The sequence below is a fragment of the Pezoporus wallicus genome, unplaced genomic scaffold, assembly GCF_028554395.1.
Source record: "Pezoporus wallicus isolate ANWC-B61680 ecotype Strahan unplaced genomic scaffold, APGP_CSIRO_Pwel_v1 scaffold_11491, whole genome shotgun sequence".
Classification (NCBI taxonomy): Eukaryota; Metazoa; Chordata; class Aves; order Psittaciformes; family Psittacidae; genus Pezoporus; species Pezoporus wallicus.
In genome coordinates, this window is record NW_026642649.1 from 8886008 (window position 1) to 8904357 (window position 18350).

General features: G+C 40.7%; 1 protein-coding gene across 7 annotated transcripts in view; it reads left to right on the plus strand.

Annotated features, from left to right (window-relative positions):
• Positions 1-18350, plus strand: part of TPK1 (thiamin pyrophosphokinase 1) — a 284419-nt gene that overhangs the window by 231815 nt on the left and 34254 nt on the right. The window contains exon 9 of one of the 7 annotated variants that reach the window (XR_008975133.1): positions 338-474. The exons of the other annotated variants lie outside the window; for them this stretch is intronic. The gene's annotated coding sequence lies outside the window, so the exon portion shown is untranslated. Of the gene's footprint in view, positions 1-337; positions 475-18350 lie in introns of those variants that run through there. 7 annotated transcript variants of the gene reach the window in all.

Consider the following 18350-nt stretch of genomic DNA (forward strand, 5'->3'; position numbering starts at 1 on the left):
AGCGAGGTATCCATTTGGATTGGCAGGGTCCAAAGTTACTCTGTGGATTTCAGTGCTGTCTCTGAATTCTCACTGATGAATGTGGGGGCAGAACTTGACCAAGAAAGAGACCTTTGAGTTTATACTGAAGACGTTTAACCCTAAAGGCATTCTCACCAGTCAGCCTGCCCATATGGATACTGGGAAATCATCTAATATAGACAGTGGCAGAGGCAAAGCTGAAACATAATGGTGTGCTTGAATGAAAGTCAGTGAAAAACTGACCATAGTACATGTGCTAGTTTGTCATATCTTTATATACTTTAAATATGCTTTGTTTTAGTATTTAAATGCCTAGAATCAGCCATAATAAATGTAAATGTCACCCTGCTGAGAGATTTCCCAAAACAAGAAACCTCTCTGAAGCATGTGGTGAGTTATTGCCAGCTCCAGTGTCTGCAGGACCACAAAAGGGCATAGACCAGTGGGAGGACAAATCCAGTCTGGCTCAAATCTTCCAGAGTTAATGAATGACATGGTTGTGGTGACTGAGTTAATGAACGGGTGTGCTGTTTAGATGTGGGGGGGAGGCTATTCAAGTAGGTGGGTGCTACTGTTAAGAATTAACTGCGCCTTCCCAATTTGTTTACGGACCTTTTAGTTCTCTTTATCTTTTAGTACATACTGGAGTATATGCAATTGATCTCTTCTCCCCAAAAACATGGCACTGAGGGAAATGATTTCCTCTGCAGCAATCGATTCCTGTACCTTAATGGTAAACAGTGGTGGCTATTACCTGTACATTGTCTCAATTCTTCATTTGCTCTCCCTTTGTATAAACACTTTGCAGGTGTATCTGCTCTCTCCCGGTTTTTGTTTGTATATAAAAGGTGGGTTTCCTTGCTGTTATATGAAGTTCCTGAGAGGACAAAAGTCTGGTGGATGTGGTCACTGACTTCTGTTACATGCTTCTGAAAAGTTATGTTTATGGCATCCTGATGTGTAATTAATAAGCTGTTAACAGGTGGCTGTTGTGGGTGTTCTCTTCAGTTACTCATTTTAGATGTACGTACCAGTTAGACCTCTAAGCAAACCTGTTGTTTTCACGTGCGTTGGAAAGTACAAGGTACCTAAATAGATGAATACATGTCTTGCTATAGAAGCAGCTGCAGCTTCTTTTGGGCAGTAAAGATGCCCAAAAACATGGGGCATGGGGGAGTCAGGGCAACAGCAGGAAGGGGGATAAACAAAAGAGAGATACTGTAGCAAAACTGGGATGTGAGTAGATCCTCTTTGGGGTTAGAAACATGTTCTGGAGCTGTGGTTGAAGTTGCAGATGTGTACAACGTCAGCCTCCCACTGCAGAAACTGAGCTACATGGGAGGAATAAGGTAAAGTACTGCTGGAAAATGGGATTTTCTTGTGGTTCAGGCAGTTGGCTCTCTGGAGTTTTTACTTTATGCAGGTACTTCAGCTACTTGCTAGTTAGCCATTCATTTCTCTTGGCTCTCGAGGTGAATTCTCAGCACCCTGGCATTTCTGAGAGGTCTGCCTTGGTGCTGTAAAGCACAAGGACACTCCAAAATGAAATCTGTGGTATTGTCTTTAAGATACCCGCTTTTGATAATGTGTCTGTACCTTTGGTCTGGAACAGTTAAACAGGTGCAATGGCATTATCGATTCTCTTGTAATGAGTAACATAGAGAAGCCTGTGAGGAATTTAATATGCATGCTTTCAATACGGTTTTAATCTGTGCAGTAAATAAGGCATAAAGCACTGTGATGAATTGGGGCTCAGAGTATATTAGTTAAGAGAATACTATTTACTGAAATAAATAATAAATACTGTTTGGTTCATGTGACTGTATAATTAAAGGATGGAAGCTAAAGAACCTGAATTAAAATTGCAGAGGCAAACTTTAATTCTGGCATCACATTGCTCTCGAGTCCATGACTTTGAAGCCATAGTGAAGAGTCATCCTCCATCCATCCAAGTGAATGTGGACCCAAGTGCTGTTAACAGGTAGCTGTATTTAGCATGTCACATTGTAGTCATGCAAGTCTGGGTCAGTATTTGTGTCGTGGTTTAAACAAAGCCACAAATCAAGCAGTCGTTCTCTCACTCCCCCCCCTTTTTTCTCCTCCCCCTGCTCCTGGAGGGATGGGAAGGAGAATCAAAAAGAATGCAACTCCCACGGGTTGAGATAAGAACAGTTTAGTAACTAAGGTATAACACAGATCACTACTGCTACCACCAATGATAATAATGATAAAGGAAATAACAAGGGAAGAGAGTACAACACCTCAGCACTAGCCAATAGATAACTCGCCCCCCCCCAGCCCGACCAAGCACCAACCAATACCTCCTCCAACCCTGCCGTCCTCACCCTTCCAGGTAACTCTCAGTTACATCCTGGCCATGACGTGCTGTGGTATGGAATACCTCTTTGGTCAGTTTGGGTCAGGTGTCCTGTCTCTGCTTCCTCCTGGCTTCCCCTCCTCCCTGGCAGAGCATGAGGCTCCCAAAGCCCTTGGCCAAACCAAAACATCAGGCCGAAAGTCAAAAACACAGCACTGCACCAGCTACCAAGGAGGAGAAAAATGACTGCTACTGCTGAACCCAGGACAATGTGATAGCCAAGTTTCCTGTGTTAGCTATGTTTTGAAGCTTTTCCTTGTCTTTAATAAGAAACTACTGATAAAACCAATTAAACTTTTCAAACAAGTCCAGCTGTTTTTAGTATATATTAAGTGGGTGGTGATGCATGTCAGAAACCAAATAGTAAATGCAAATAAATGGGGGTGGAATGGATGTCAAGGGATCTTACAACCCATGTGGCTTCCTATGGCATCACTTCTGAAAAACCTAAAAAAAATTCCCTCTTTTATAAGCTTTCATCACTGGGGTCTTCTTCATAACAGCTGCTTCAGAAAGTCTGCTCCAGTTTTTTCCCCTTCTGTATTCTGCAGATACAGCACGTGATAAATACATTTTCCTGCTGTTAAGCATTAGAACACAGTGTTTATAAACTAATTGCCAATAAGAAATTTCAGAATTGTACATTTAGGTTTCCCAAGCGTGGGGCATAACTCTAATCTACACAGGCACCAGCAGTACCACTGTATCACCCCTGATTGGCATGCCACTTAATGGTGCTGTTTATAAGACAATTTTCTAATCAGCTGCATGAACACTCATCAGGAGCTTGTTTCTTGATTCAAAGCAAAGGAGTTGGAGAGAAAGATAGTTTGTTTTGCTTATAAAAACAAACTGGGGAAGAAAGCACCACAGAGAAATACCAGGTTTTTTTTCCCTTTTATGAAGCATTGATACAGTAAAAACAAAGGCAAAACAAAATTGTAGAGAGCTTTGATATCACGAATCTGGATTATGCACTTAAATGCTCAGTGTAGAGTTTAACGCTGTGGTGTGAATGAGTCAGTATTTCTCAGGCTGTTTTCTTCGTGTATTTTGAAGCTGGATGATGATGGCTGAAACAGTAACATTCTGGGGTTTAACAGGTGTTATATTTCCAATCATCATTTAACAGTAATGCTATGATTTGCCATTGTAGATAGTCTGTTGGGTCTAGTAAGTTGAAGCTGAAGCACAGTCAGTTTTCCGTTTATTTCACATGTCAGATTATAGTTTTCATCCAACTAAAATCAGCCAACCCTCTCTCTGCTCAAAGAATAATTAATTTTTCCTTGCCTTCTTCTACCTATTTCATTTTTTATTGTTCTGTAATAGACAGAATAGCTTTAATTTAGAAAAATGTTATCTAAACCGCATGTAAACTGGGTCAAGTGTGGCCAGCATGGAAACAATTCATTATATGATTTAAGAGGTTTTAACAACTTGACCTGCACAATTTTTCAATAGCTTTGGTATACACAAATAAAGTGCCTCTTCCAAATTTAGCTCCAAGTAAGCACTGTAGACCCCTTGTAAACGCACCTTGCCATCTTGTAGTGTGTATATCCAATGTATGTTGAGGAATTCATGCCCTATAGAAAACATTAGAGCTTAATACCAAGCTTGTGGAATTAACAGGAGAATTGAACGTTGACTTTGGTATCAGTATGTTAATGTGGAGGTGCCTCTGTCCCTTTCTTCACTGAACTAGGGGTAACTTAAGCCCCTGATTCATGAGAAGATTTAGGCATCCAAGTATTTTCATACATATGACTAGTTCTGTGGCATATAAAGGGATTATTCAGTAAGTAAAGTTAAACATGTGCAGAAATAGTTACTACAATCAAATGCTGCACTGGGAGATATAACCTTAAAAAATGCCCAAAATGGCTTTTCTGTATGTAAAATGAGGTGGCAGTGACTTTAATCTCAGTCTCTGGGGTTAGCTGTCAGTGCTGGTTCCTATTCAAATATCTCTTTGCACTCCCCAATGCTCCCTTTCCAGCTCTTAACATTTTTTATGTATTGCTGGCTGGCTGTAGTAATTTACATGAATTCCTCCTAATTTTACTATGGAATGTCTAGGTAAGGTATGAAGACATGGTAAGACAAATGACTCTCAAGTATTTCTTGCATCTGGCTGCTTTACCTGCAGTTCAACAGATGTAGTTTCCTACTAATTCAGCTGTCAGGTTCATGCATCAAGTAGATTTCTCATATGAGAATTCTGGAAAAAAGGGTTCTGGATCCCTACCAGAATTCTAAAACAATCATAAAGTTTTCATTAAAATAGCCAAAAACCTTAGAATATGGTACATGTCTGCATAGTTGTAAGAGAAAAACCACTCTGGATAGGGTGAATCGACCACAGTGAATTTGAATTATTTTACATTGTTTTTTTATGATGCTAAACATTTGCCACACTTTTGTGGCTTTGTCTGCCATACATAAAGCAATGTTTTCAATCCACATTAAAACTGTATATGCAGCCAGTGCAAGGCACTCACTAGGGAACAGGGAAAATTCTCTGTATCATGTTATGGGCTGGAATGTATAAAATGCTAACATCGACATAAATCTTAGTTGTGCTAGAATGATGAAGTATTGCTCCTTCCTTATTTTAAAGTATGAAGGGCTACTGTGTTTACCTTCTAACATTCCAACAACCTGCAAACTGTTGTTGGGCAAGTGCAAATCAACAATACTGGCAATACTCTGAAGGGCAGTTTTCTGCTGTGAGCTTATGTAGAGACATACATTACTCATTTGCAATATCTGGGAGCGAGGTTGGTTGGCTCTTCAGAGCTTCAGCATGCCATTTGCTCTTTGCTGCTGCCTTTTCTTACCCTGTGTGTTGGTGCTGGTGTAGTTCTGAAACAGACCTGGACCATTTAATAGTTGTCATGGGTTTCTGGGAGCTCCTCAGATGTTAGTTAATTTTACATCCCAAATATCTCAAGCAAACATTGTCATCAGTGAATCTTTAGATTAACTTGTGTTCCTTTCAATGCCTCCACAGTTACTTTAGTGTCTCAGCTGAAATCACCTCCGAAGAACTTTACTCATTGTTGTGAAATTCACTTTTTCCAGTTTGTGTCATTCTCTACCTTCCTGAGGTAATCATAGAATCAACCAGGTGGGAAAAAACCTTTAAGAGCATCAAGTCTAACCTTTACCCCAGGACTGACAAGGCCACCACTAACCTGTGTCACTGAGGGCCTCATCTACACACTTTGTGAACACCTGCAGGGACTGTGACTCCACCACTGCCCTGAACAGCCTGTTCCAATGCCTGACCACCCTTTGGGGAAGGAATTGTTCCTAATATCCAGTGTAAACTTCTCTTGGTGCAGTTTGAGGCCATTTCCTGTGGTCCTATTACTCCTTGCTCCATCTTCCTGTCAGGCAGCTGTAGAGAGTGATAAGGTCCCCCTGAACCTTCTTTTCTCCAGACTAAACCCCCCCAGTCCCTTCAGCCATTCCCGTTTTGTTTGTGGGTTTGCACCTATATTTCCTTGCAATTTTATGGTCCAGCTCCTGTGATGCCATTCCCAACACATCCTTCAGATGTTACTGACAAAGAACACAGTCTTTAAAAGAAACAAACCCCAAAACCAAACACACAAACAAAAAAAAAGCCTAATCGTCATCATGGTGCAGCACTGCTTGCTGACTCGGTAGGTAGCACGCCAGGCTGGGGATCCAGCAGCAAGGCTGCAATACATCATTAGCTCTCATTAGTACACTGCCTCTCTTCTCCTGCTGTTTGTCTGGTTAACTCTTTGGGAGAGGGACTGTGTACTATGCTGGGTCTGTACAGTGCATCCTGTGCTGCCTGGTAGTCGCTACAGGGATAAACATAATTAATTGCAATTGGGAGGTGACTTTTGGGGTTACAGTTGAAAGTTAATACCATGGAATGATTCTTGGTTTAAAATAAATACCTACTTTATGTGTGTTAGAGGCTGCATCTGGATTGTTATCTTCAGAAATTGTACTGTGGAAAGAGAAGAAAATCATTGTTTAACATACAGTGCCATCTACAGAATAGGCTGTGCAGCCTGTACCTCATACATTACACGGGCTTTTTGGTTGGGGTTTTTTGTTGGTTGGTTTATTTTTTAGAATCATAGAATAGTTAGGGTTGGAAAGGACCTTAAGATCATCTAGTTCCAACACCCCTGCCACGGGCAGGGACACCTCACACTAAATCATGCCACCCAAGGCTTTGTCCAAGGCTTTTGTCACAGTGCAGCTGACATTCATGGCTAGAGAGTGTTTCAGAAGTTTTTAGGTGGTGCCTGCAGACTTGAAGGGTGAGGATGGGAGTTCAAGAGCAATGGGGCCTGGCTGAACCCTTGCTGAAGTGCTGGGGTATAATTCCTGCTCTCTCAGCTGTTGCTGCTTTGGAAGTTGATTCTGTCACCCTGGATACCCACATGGGAGGTTGTTTATGTGCTCACCCACTTGAGCTGTCATCTGCGATGTCTGTTCAGGAGTGCTTGTGTGGTTGCATGGTTCACTAGTTGAAATGACAGTTGGCATATCAGGGAGAGTTGGATTTAATCCCCAAAATCTTCAGGGTGCTCTTCAGACAGATGTTAATTGTGGTGTGAATATATAGTATTCAAATATTATATAGGGATGCTGGGGAGGGACTCTTCATTAGGGACTGTAGTGACAGGACAAGGGGTAATGGGTTAAAACTTAAACAGGGGAAGTTTAGGTTGGATATAAGGAGGAAACTCTTTCCTGTTAGGGTGGTGAGGCACTGGAATGGGTTGCCCAGGGAAGTTGTGAATGCTCCATCCCTGATGGTGTTCAAGGCCAGGTTGGACAGAGCCTTGGGTGAGATGGTTTAGTGTGAGGTGTCCCTGCCCATGGCAGGGGGGTTGGAACTTGATGATCTTAAGGTCCTTTCCAACCATAACTATTCTATGATTCTACGAATATAGTTTGTTTTTTTTTAAGCCAGAAAAGGTGAAAGAACACGCAAATACCACTCTTTCCACTCTCTGGAACCCATTAAATATGTAATATAGCAAATTAAGTTATTGTAGTTGCTGCAGAACAAACTGATGTCTGTCCTTTTTTGTCTAGCTTCTGAATGTTGGAAGTTATCTGACCTTTAAGCTGTTACAAGCTCAGGACCCACTGTTTGCCATCTTCAGATTAGCAGGGTTGAAAAAGATGAACAGGAAGGGAAGGCTAAAACCAGATTCTGATATCCAGGGCAGATAAGAAGTACTTTTTGTGGCAGGTGATCTTGCAGAGGAGGAGGAGGAGATTAAAAAAAAAGAGAGGAATCTGTGGTATTTTTATAGCTAGATGTGAAATTCAGTGTATCTAAAGTAGCAGCAGAGATAGACTGGGGGACTGAGTGTCTGAGACAGTTGAAGTTGCATGTTAAATAGAGTTTATGAGGATAGTCTGCCTTTTCTCACCTGTACTGTCACAGTCAGTACATGTGAATGTATAGGTGTGTGGGGGTATATGTAAATAGTAATTCCCTTTTCATTTAATATACGTTAAACCTGAAAAGGGACAGAAATATGAGTTAGCAGAGTGCTACAAAATGTGGAGTTAATTATGTAGTAGTTATGCTCAACATTTCCATCTTTAAAGTGGTTTTGAACCGCTTAAGTGCAGCGGTTACTGCAGACTGTGATTAGATAAATGGATGCAAATGGTAATTGTAACTGATGAATGATTGATGATGGCTTTACATGTTTATCATTATACACTGTTGTAAACACTTTCTTCCTCAGCAAGGATAGAGCCTGTAGGCAAAATGATGATATGCTGAATATGAATTCAAACTGTAATATTTGAAAGAACACACAGGGCCAATGTTGTAGGCTGGGATAACCACAGAGCTGTTACCTGAGTAACTGGTGAACCTTGCCATTGATACCAGTGGACTGAGCACCAAGCTTGTTCCAGCTGATGTTCAAGGCCTGAATACAAGTGCAGCAGGGAAGGTGGATAAATAGGAGAGAGCTTGAAAGTACAGATGGGGAAGCTCAGCACTGCTGAACAATGGCTTTGCATGTGGAAGACCCACTGATCCACTTGCTCAAATGAAGAAGAGGAGGCACTGTTTCTCTTCAATCTTCTATTACTTTTCCCAACTCCTGCATTTCTTCTCAGCTCTCTGGTGTACTGTCTCCTTAAGTTAAAGTCAACATTTGTGACTTTCTTCTGCTCTGTGGATTGTTACGGTCTATGAGATACTTGCAATGCAGTAGTTGACAGTCACAGAAGTACACCCTCATTGTAAAAGCCATTTGGGACAGAACAAGTAAGTGGGTTTGGGTAATTGGAAGTTGATGGAAACAATGTGAAAACCAAGGATGTCTCTAGAAGAGCAGGGTAGGATAAGAAGTTTCTGTAGCATGAATCATGCTGTAATTCTATTTGATTTGTCACGTGCCATTTGCTAATTATTAATCACAGTAACAACATTTGGTAGTTAGATTAATTTAAAGGGCTTTTTAATGCAATAGCTTGAGTTTAATATCAGCTCTTTGTGTATCATACAATGCAAAAAGTAACCTGTGGTAATTAAATTACAGACTAAGTCTTCATTCTGCATAAATTGGTCTATACACTGAGGAAAAAAAAATAAGCAGGATATTATCAAAGAAAAGCCCATATCATTAATAGCTTCTGCTCTCTGCCCTGTGCACTTCACCTGCAGTGCTGAGATCTGTCTGTTATTTTTCCTATGGTGTTGTAGAACTGACAATGAACTTGCTGGCTTTTCTGTCATGTGCCTGCCCTTGGGCTTGTATAAAAGAAGTGAATTAGGTTATGTTTTGTTGACCTTTAAGATGCAAGGGAAATGGTAGTCCTGCTTCCTTACACATCAAATGCTGCCAGGCTATTGTCTGTGTTAACCTTTGTGGAGCACCCTGATGTGATTGTTACCCTCACCAGCAACACAGATGCCAGAGACTGTGGAGAAGGGATAAATTGGAGGTGCCATGCAAAACAGCTCAGCTAAAGACATTTCCTCCTGCGCTGAAAAAAAGCTTTTCTGTATGCGTTTTAACTGGTTAGCTGGTCTGCGAGTCCTGTAATTAGCTTAGCCAAACAGAACTTCAAAACAGATGGTTTCAAAATTTGGGGAAAATAACCTTTGTGGTATTTTTTTTCCTGTGCACTTTGCAGTTCTGCTTTAGGACTGAAATTATTTGAAAATTAAACCGGAAAATAAGATTTGGACCTTTACCAGCTGAATACTAATTTCAGGAACAGACAGTTTTTAGTGTGAGGTTTTTATCTGCGCATTTAGCCTAAGATTTGTTTATGCTCTGATTTAGTGTTTCTTGCTGCTTACTTGCATAAACACTATCAAATCAGTCAGTCGGAGTCACCAGTGTATTTAGCTCCCAGCTGCATTTGCTAATAAAAGGAAAGATGACAAGTTCCCTCCTTCTCAAAGGAGGAAGTGGAGAAACATAAGGAAATAATTCATTGCACTTACATAGCATCTGCCATCAGCAATTGATATAGGTGCTTTACCAAAATAAGTGCATCGCGTTGTCTGGAAAACATTCTTGTGGTGAGAAAGTGCTTAATACCCAACCTTTCACTGAGGAAACTGAGTCACATCTGGTCTGAGATTGTAAGTGAAGCTAATAAAAGGTAGGAATCCTAGTATCCTGGGGTTTGGGATTGTTTTTTATCCTGATAAAGTAAATCAGAACAAACAAAATCATTGTTTGATATTTAGCATTTTTTAAGATGTATTTAATATTATCATGCATTGTTACTATTACCAAAGTGTATCTAGTAAGATGATATTTAGAAATACCGCCATTTTGTTAGGACATATGGTCAACTGTTGGTCGTTTTGTGTGTGTCCATCCATTTTGTGTGTGTGCGTCAACATAAAGAGGCTGTATAGGTGTGAAAATTGAGTTGAAATTGTGCTTCCTAAAAGCTCAAGAGTAATATTTTATCTCCACTTTCACACCCCTTTCACCGCTAGCTGTCAGTGTGACAGCACCTGTATCTATGCATGTAACCTTTGAGATAACTCATTGCCCAAGAACTGAAATTATTTGTGGTTCTACAGGGGATTTTAGGGATATGACTCATTTGAATCTAGTCTTTGCTCCCTAAGCAAATATACCATGCAATGCCCAGCCAGACTCCATTGTGCAAGACAGAACTGGGCTGTGGAGCTCATTGCCATAGAATAGCTGTGTGGACCACAGATATAAATCGATTCAGGAAAAAAACTGACAAATTAAGGAAGAATGATCCAGTTAACACAGTAATACAGTCTCCACATCATGAATTCCCTAAGGTACGGGTCATTTGAGGAAGGGTGTATTGGGGGAAACAGCACTCCAGATTGCCCTGTCTTTAAAGTTCTTTCCTAAATCTTCATTATGGAGTATTGCCTGAGGCTCTTGAGTCAGCGTGCTACTGAGATAATGCATGGAACCATAGCAGTGGCTGCTATTGTGCTCTTTTGACCCTTAGACTCTGTGGGAATTTTTCCTCCTAAGAGTGTTAAAATCTTCCTTTTGGACGTCTGTTCCAAGCTGCTTTGTCCTCTGCCGAGATTAGGAGCTCATCTTTTCAAATTTAAGTTGTCCTTTCTTTGATAGAAGACTAGAACTACACACCCTGCCTCAGAAAGTATTCCCCTGCATGGTGTATTGCCTGTACTGTGGTGATAATGTGGTGCTCTCTGTTGAAAACATCTAAGCTTCCACATCTGTTTTTTACATCTCCATGCTCTTTCTGCTAGTGCAGTATTGGGCTGCTGCAAAATACAGCCTTCAATTACTTGCTAACTTGTCAAAGTCTGTTAGCAATTGAGCGAGTCTACCTCAGCATTTATGGGCTTTGGCTGTAGAGGTTTCAGAGGACTTTTTGCTCCTTTACTTGAAAAACTGCTTTCTAGCTGGGTCTTCCAAAGGTGCCATTGTAGTTTTGCAGGCATCAATGGAAATGGGTTTCTGGGCCCAAATCATGGAGTGTCAAGCAGAAAACAAGCTGACTTCTCTTCTTCCTCTCTCCTGAGCTTTCAGGACTTCTAGCAGAGAAAACTGTTCGGGTTTGGTTGGTAGGATGTTTTTTTAATGGTGTGATTGTAGCTTCCCTTCCAGGGGCTGTGAAGTAAATACACAGGGTGTAACATGGTATCCAGCTACATGAAAATGCATCTGGAGTCGTGAGCTGTCAGAGTAGAGGTATATGTAACTTAAAGCAATCGCCATATTATCCTTTAGGAAGTGGATTTTTCATAAAACACTTTTGTTAAGCTGTGGTTGCTGACCACAAGTGTATTCATAGTGCCTCACCTAAAAAGTGGAAGCTCTTTACTACTTTCCATAAGCCCTCTTTAAGGAATAATTAAATTGACCTTGATTTCTCTTCAGATTCATCCTGTTTGTATCTTCTCTGGTGTTTATAACTGTGCTGGCTGAGGGAATGCTTTTGGGCAGATATAGCCATGAACAAGGCTTCTGTCTAGCCCATGTTGCTTTTAGAGTTGTAGTTTTTATGTAAATCAGTTTTAGGACTGAAACTGCAAATTAGATGTTCCATGGGTACCTTCTTGGCATGTTGCATCACTGACTTGAAAGGTAAAACTACAGCATAATAGCCACTTGATGGTGCTTTCTGAAGGCTGTAATGCCTCTTTATTTTGCTGCAGATATAGTAGCAGCTGGCAGGAGCATAAGGTTGCAGAATTCTTACCGCAGCCGTTACAACTCTGTGGCTTTTATGCTACTACATAACATTTATATACAGGGTGAAGGGAAAGGAAGGTGAGTGAAATGTATATGCATGTTATAGTAACAAAATCCAATATGGACGTGTTATATTTTATTCTGGAAGAAATGACACTCTTGGGGTTTCATCTGATGTCATAATTTGCCATTCAGTTTGTTGTTCCTGTGATTGTTGGCCTGGTGTGTAATAACCAGTTTCACAGGTTTCAAGAACATGTTTCTCTTGGACTACCTTGCTGTGAGTTTACATCTATATCTGTAAAATGATTCAACTTCCACTTTGGAGAGGTAATTGAATTATGCTCTAGGAAGCAAAATGTGTTATTTTTCACCTCTTTCTAAAAGATCCTGGTATTTTAGCACCTTGCTTCCAAGGAATATCAGGTGGATGATATCCTTCATATGTGCCGCCATCACCATGCAAAAGGAAACCTTTCTCTTTTCAATCTGATTTTTCAATCAGATGTTTTGACTGAAGAGCTAATGTAGAAAGCAATTGAAGTAATATCCAACAAAGGCTTGTGAGTTTTTTCCATATGCAGAAGAGAAGTACTATGGGCATTGGGGGTTATATACAGGGTAGTGGATTCAGATTATCAGAGGCATTTCATTAGATAATATTCAGAAGAGCACACCTTCAAGGGATTAATGTTATATTTGGTTTTGAAGTAGCTCATACCTTTTATTTGTTCTCTCCACCTGACTCTGACAGAAGCCTTACTCATCAAAACTAAGCCCCTGAAGGTGAATACCTGACCATCCCAGGTGACCAGAAGGGTGGAGATTGACCCCAAGCGGGTATAATCTCTAGCCCAAAAGTGGTGCTTCAGATGTAACTTTGCCTTTCTGCAGTGTTAGTTCATGTTGCATGAGTTGCACCATCCACATCCCATATTTGCCTATTCTTTGTGCTTCTGTAGCGTAAATTCCTCTGTCTCTCCACCACTTAGGTATAATCATATATTAGAAGAGAAATAGCCCATGACTTGAAAGTTACAAACATGAGTGGCTATCAGTGTCGCATCCTGGACCTTACAGGAGAGGCAGGGAAACAGCAAGACCTTTGTGGCAAGCAGTGGCAATGCTGTGCTCAGCAGGGTAGTTAAAAGTCTTGGGTTTCAGGAATTAAGTTGCCCTGTTGAAAGAGTGATAAGTGATGAGTGATGTGAAAAGTGATTTTTGCCATGTGATAAATTGAAAAGAAATTGATGGAAAGAGATGATGCAGAAGCTCCTCCCTCCTCATCAGTGGTTCAGGTAATGTATGGTGCTAGTAGGAAATTTCCAAGGTGCTGATTGTATTGCTTCAGAAGAAAAATCATCCCATTGCTTGAAAGTGCAGTGTTTTGTCTTCGAAAGAAAAATGCATTAAATTACAGTACTTAGTATTTTAGACCTTCTGTCTTGTCAGATCAAAGGTTTGCTTAAGCTAGTGGAGGCTGATTCAAATATATAGTTTCTGACATAGCCTATAGATGACACTTTAGTCTCCACTATCACTAATCTGGCTGGGAATAACAGTCACAGTGATAATTATATGGGAACCCCAGAGTCTCAAAGGCAAAGCACAACAGATTCTTCTGTGTAGAGAATTTGCTTCTTAAATAGCCAAAAGCAACAAATCAAATCCTCCTGTGTCCAGCTCATGCAGGTTGGTTGGTGTTATCGGATAACATTTTGTGTCAAAGCAAAACTAATTATTAGTAGAATTGTATTGCCTTACATCTTTTAGTTTTGGAACACATACCTATTCATTGTTCTGTCTGCTCTTGAAAGATTTAGAAATTGCTTATTTCAGTTAGATAGTTACTAAACACATCCTGTTCTTCTGGAACTTGGATGAAATACAGACTTGGGAGCCAACGGGGAATACTCAGCAAAACTGAACTGTGTTAAATCAAAAACTGATGAGAAAGTACTGCTTTCTGCATTGCACAATTTCACTTTGAACCACATTGGGCTGAGATGGTGTCAGGCTCACTGTCATGGGCTCAGCAGTAGCAGTCATTTTTCTCCTTAGTAGCTGATGCAGTGCTGTGTTTTTGACTTTCAGCCTGAGAACAGCGCTGATAACACCAATGTTTTTGTTGCTCAGTAATGTTTACTCTGACCAAGGACTTTCTGAGTCTCATGCTCTGCCATGGAGGAGGGGAAGCCAGGAGGAAGCAGAGACAGGACACCTGACCCAAACTAGCTAAAGAGGTATTCCATACCACAGCACATCATGCCCAGTATATAAACTGGGGCAGTTACCCAGAAGGGTTAGATCACTGCTCAGCTGGGCTGGGTATCGGTCGGCAGGTGGTGAGCGGTTGTATTCTCTTCCCTTGTTATTTCCCTTATCATTATTATTGGTGGCAGCAGCAGTGATTTGTGTTATACCTTAGTTACTGGACTGCTCTTATCTCAACCCGTGGGTGTTACAGTCTTTTGATTCTCCTCCCCATCCCTCTGGGAGCGGGGGGAGGAAGGGGGACGGGGAGTGAGCGAGCAGCTGCGTGGTTCTGTGTTGCCGGCTGGGCTTAAACCACAAGACTCACACGCTGGTTGTCTGTGACTGAGTACACCGTGTTCCTTCAAAGTGAGTGCTGGCAGCAGCATGTAATCCTGCCTGATTGCCTTGTCCTTGTCTTCATATAACATAATGACACACAACATCCACAACAGATGCAAGCCGTCACAAATGCTCCTGATGTGAGGATGGTAGAAGATCTGAGAGAGTGGATAATTTATTTGATTAATGGAACTGTGCATAATTAAAAGAGAAAAGACACAAATGCTTCTTGGAACATCATTTGTGTTTCCATGTATGTATAGTCATTCTTTAGCTTTTAGGTGAAATATTCTAGCTGTGTCAGAACTGCCTGGATTAGGGGTGTTTGTTCTTACCTTTGAGTGTGGTTGGGAGGTTACCAGAAATTATAAAACAGAAAAAAGGAGACTTCTTCACACCAGTGTGCCCTTTCCCATAGTTACTCACAGTTCTGATTCAAGGCTTGTCTCACAGACCGTTTGTATAGAATGTTACTGGCTTTTGTGTAGAATGTCACACAGATTGGCTCTGTATTTTTAAGCCCTAAATGACTAAATGCCTGTGCAAACATGGGTGCAGTGAAATGTTGCCTATTAAAAACTGAATTCATAAAAACCTGTTCTAAAGGTAATAGACAATCAGCATCTTCTTTTATGGAGGAAAATCAATTTAAAAAGAAACAGCTCTGAATATAATTAAACGTTGTAACTCTGGTTTATATGTATCTAATAGGTATAATAATACTTACCTACTATATCTCACAGGAGCCTTTTGAAGTTTAATTATTTAGCATTTATAAAAGCTCACTGAAATCCTAAGATGAGAATAAACTCCAAGTACGTTGTATTGTTGCTGTTGTTTTATGAGCAATTTTGAGAAAAACCTGGTACTTCCAGGGATCCAGAATGCATTTTAGTGTTCCATCATAATTTTACATTCACATAAAGTTAGGTTCTCATTGTTTTCCTAGGATTTTCCTCCTGCTAGAATCAGCACTTTAAGGCTGGTGTTTGCCTAAAACCCAAAATATGTATTTAAAGCAACTTTTAATGTGAGGTAAATAGCACTTCTTTCGTATACCTTTTTTTCTTCAGTTTAATTGCCTTCAGAATCATGGGGCGTAAATCAGAAGTGCTTAAATAAGTTACAGCCAATCTCAGTGACAGCGTTAACATAACCCCAACTATGCAGTGTAGTGGTATTCAGGGCAACTTCTTAACTAGGGGAAGACTTGTTAAAAGATGTGTAGTGGGTCTCAGTAGTTTATATTTCCTTATAGCAGCAAATGAATCTACCAGCATGTTGTTTTTAAAACAGGAAGTTTTTCCAGAATAAGAAGCAGACAGACCACTGCAGAGCCTCAGTTTTCAGTAGGAACAGAGATCTGGGGATTGAGAGATCTTCTGAGTGCTTCATTTTCTCCACTTCAAAACCAGGAGTAGTGCCACTGTCATTCTTTATTTGCTGTGAGACCTACTGATGGAAATCCCTGTAGAGCAGCTAATGGTACCAGTGTTACTTCTGACTGGGTCACTGGATGCACTGTGTGTAACTGTGGTGGAAGACTCACTGTTGGTTTGCTTTTCTTCCTGTCCTCTCACTGTCACGGTTCCTTTGATGTTTTTTTCAGGATTGGAGCAATCGCGTGGTTTTGTCTGTGCAGTGCCCAGCACAATGAAGTCAGAGTAAAATGCAAACTGTTGATTTTTAGGCAAGTTGGGATGCTTTGAGAGAAAAAGCAGTAGCTGTTGGTTAATTTTTGAAGTACGTTGGTTCCATTGGTTTCACAAAGCTGCTCTGAAGGGGGGGGGGGAATGCATGATCTTGAAGTCCTTTCCAACCCTAACCGTTCTGTGATTCTATGATCTGTCTATGTGTTTGTCTTGCTAAATTTACAAGCTCCTTTACCTTTTCAAGTGAAACTCTTTTAAGATCTTGTAATCAAGCCAGACACAGCTAACTTGTTCTTTATATAAACTACAGTGTTTGCATGGGCTATACTTCCAATTCTGCATAATTTCAATTCTGTGGGAGAAAACAAAAATGGCATTGAATATTTTAGGTTGTGGGTTTGGCTTTAGATGTACAGGGAAGAGTGTTTCTGTTCACTTTGTTTAAGCAAGTACTTAAACATATAAGGACTTTAAAATACCTCTGTTCTCATCGGATTTAACAGTAGTGCTGCTCAAAGGCTCTTGCCAGCCCTAAGAATTGGAATTTCAGCAATGCATCCTCGGAAGGGAGAAGATTAAGCCCATGAGATGTGCAGGCAGTAAAACAGACCATGAGTCTCCACAATTTATAAAGCTATTCCTCTGGCCTTTGTTCAGCTCTGTGCCTATAGGGCATCCTCCCCTGTCCTTGCATACCCAAAGAGTCACCGTGTCCGGGCATTGCCCCAGCCATGTCACTGCAACAGCAGTCAGTGCTGAGGACAACCTGAGATACTTCAGAGGGATCCAAGCACAGATGCTGAAAAGGTAGAAGATTTGCATGTCCCTGATCCCTCAGTGCTGCTTTGCCCTGCACCTTTTAAGATTTCTGCAATACCCACAGGTTTTCCTGAAGTTAAATGACCTATAAATATATCAGACTCATTGAAGATATGTTGTCCCATGCCAGTCAAAAGGATGAAGACATACTATCCTTCCTACTAAAATAATTGGAGAGGCACCAGTGAGGAGCCAATTTAGAGAAATTATTGCAGGTAGGTAGATCCCTATGTAATTGATACTTGGTATGGACAGATTTATGGAGGGAGCTGTTACAACCCTATTAAATACTTAGCTGAAGCACTTAGCTCTGTCACTTTTATTAGCACAGTTTTGCACACACTTTCCATGGTAATTTGAGCTGTGTATTTTTTATCCTTTGTGTGACTTCCTGCATTGCAGAAAGACATCCTTAACACTCCCAGTGTCTTCCTTTATGCTCATGATCGGCAGATTGCTTTGACGTGGCCTTCACACAGGAGCAAGAACCTTTTTCCTTCTCCTGCCTTTGGTGGTACTTCCCCCCTCCCTCTGGACAGATCTGCTGGGTTTTTCCCTCACTTCATGCCAGAAACATACTGCATATCTCATATACTGTGCTCAAAGAAACCAAATTCTCTTTTTTAATACAGGCTCTTATCTCTTACCAAGCATAGATCTACAAATACTGTACTAGGTCCCCCACAGCTATTCTCTGTTTAGAGACTCTTCATGTGTTGGACAGATGGCACAATCAGTGGGTTGTATCAGAGCGTTAAAAAAAGAACTTCTTTCTCGCTGCTTCTACCAAGACTGTTTTGAGTTCAGTGAGATGCAACAGCTATAGCACAATCTTTCAATGACAACTCTGAACATGGTGGGAGTGTTGTTGCATTTGAAAGTCAAAAAATACATAGGAAAGCTGGCATTAAAAAAGAAACATAAAGGGCTTTAACAGAGCTATGAAGGTTGCAAGGTTAAGAAACCTGACTTTTGGAGTTGTTTATTCTCTTCGCTGCCTCAGGTCACAGGTGGATCTCCATTTACAGCTGCTGATACAAACACCACAGCACTGGTTTTCCTCCTATTGAACACTTCTCAAGACTGTTCCAACGCTTCTTATGAAATAAGGTATTTTGTACTTAAAGAAGCCCTGACAAAACAGTAAAGACTCTTATTTTCTTAGTGAAATGA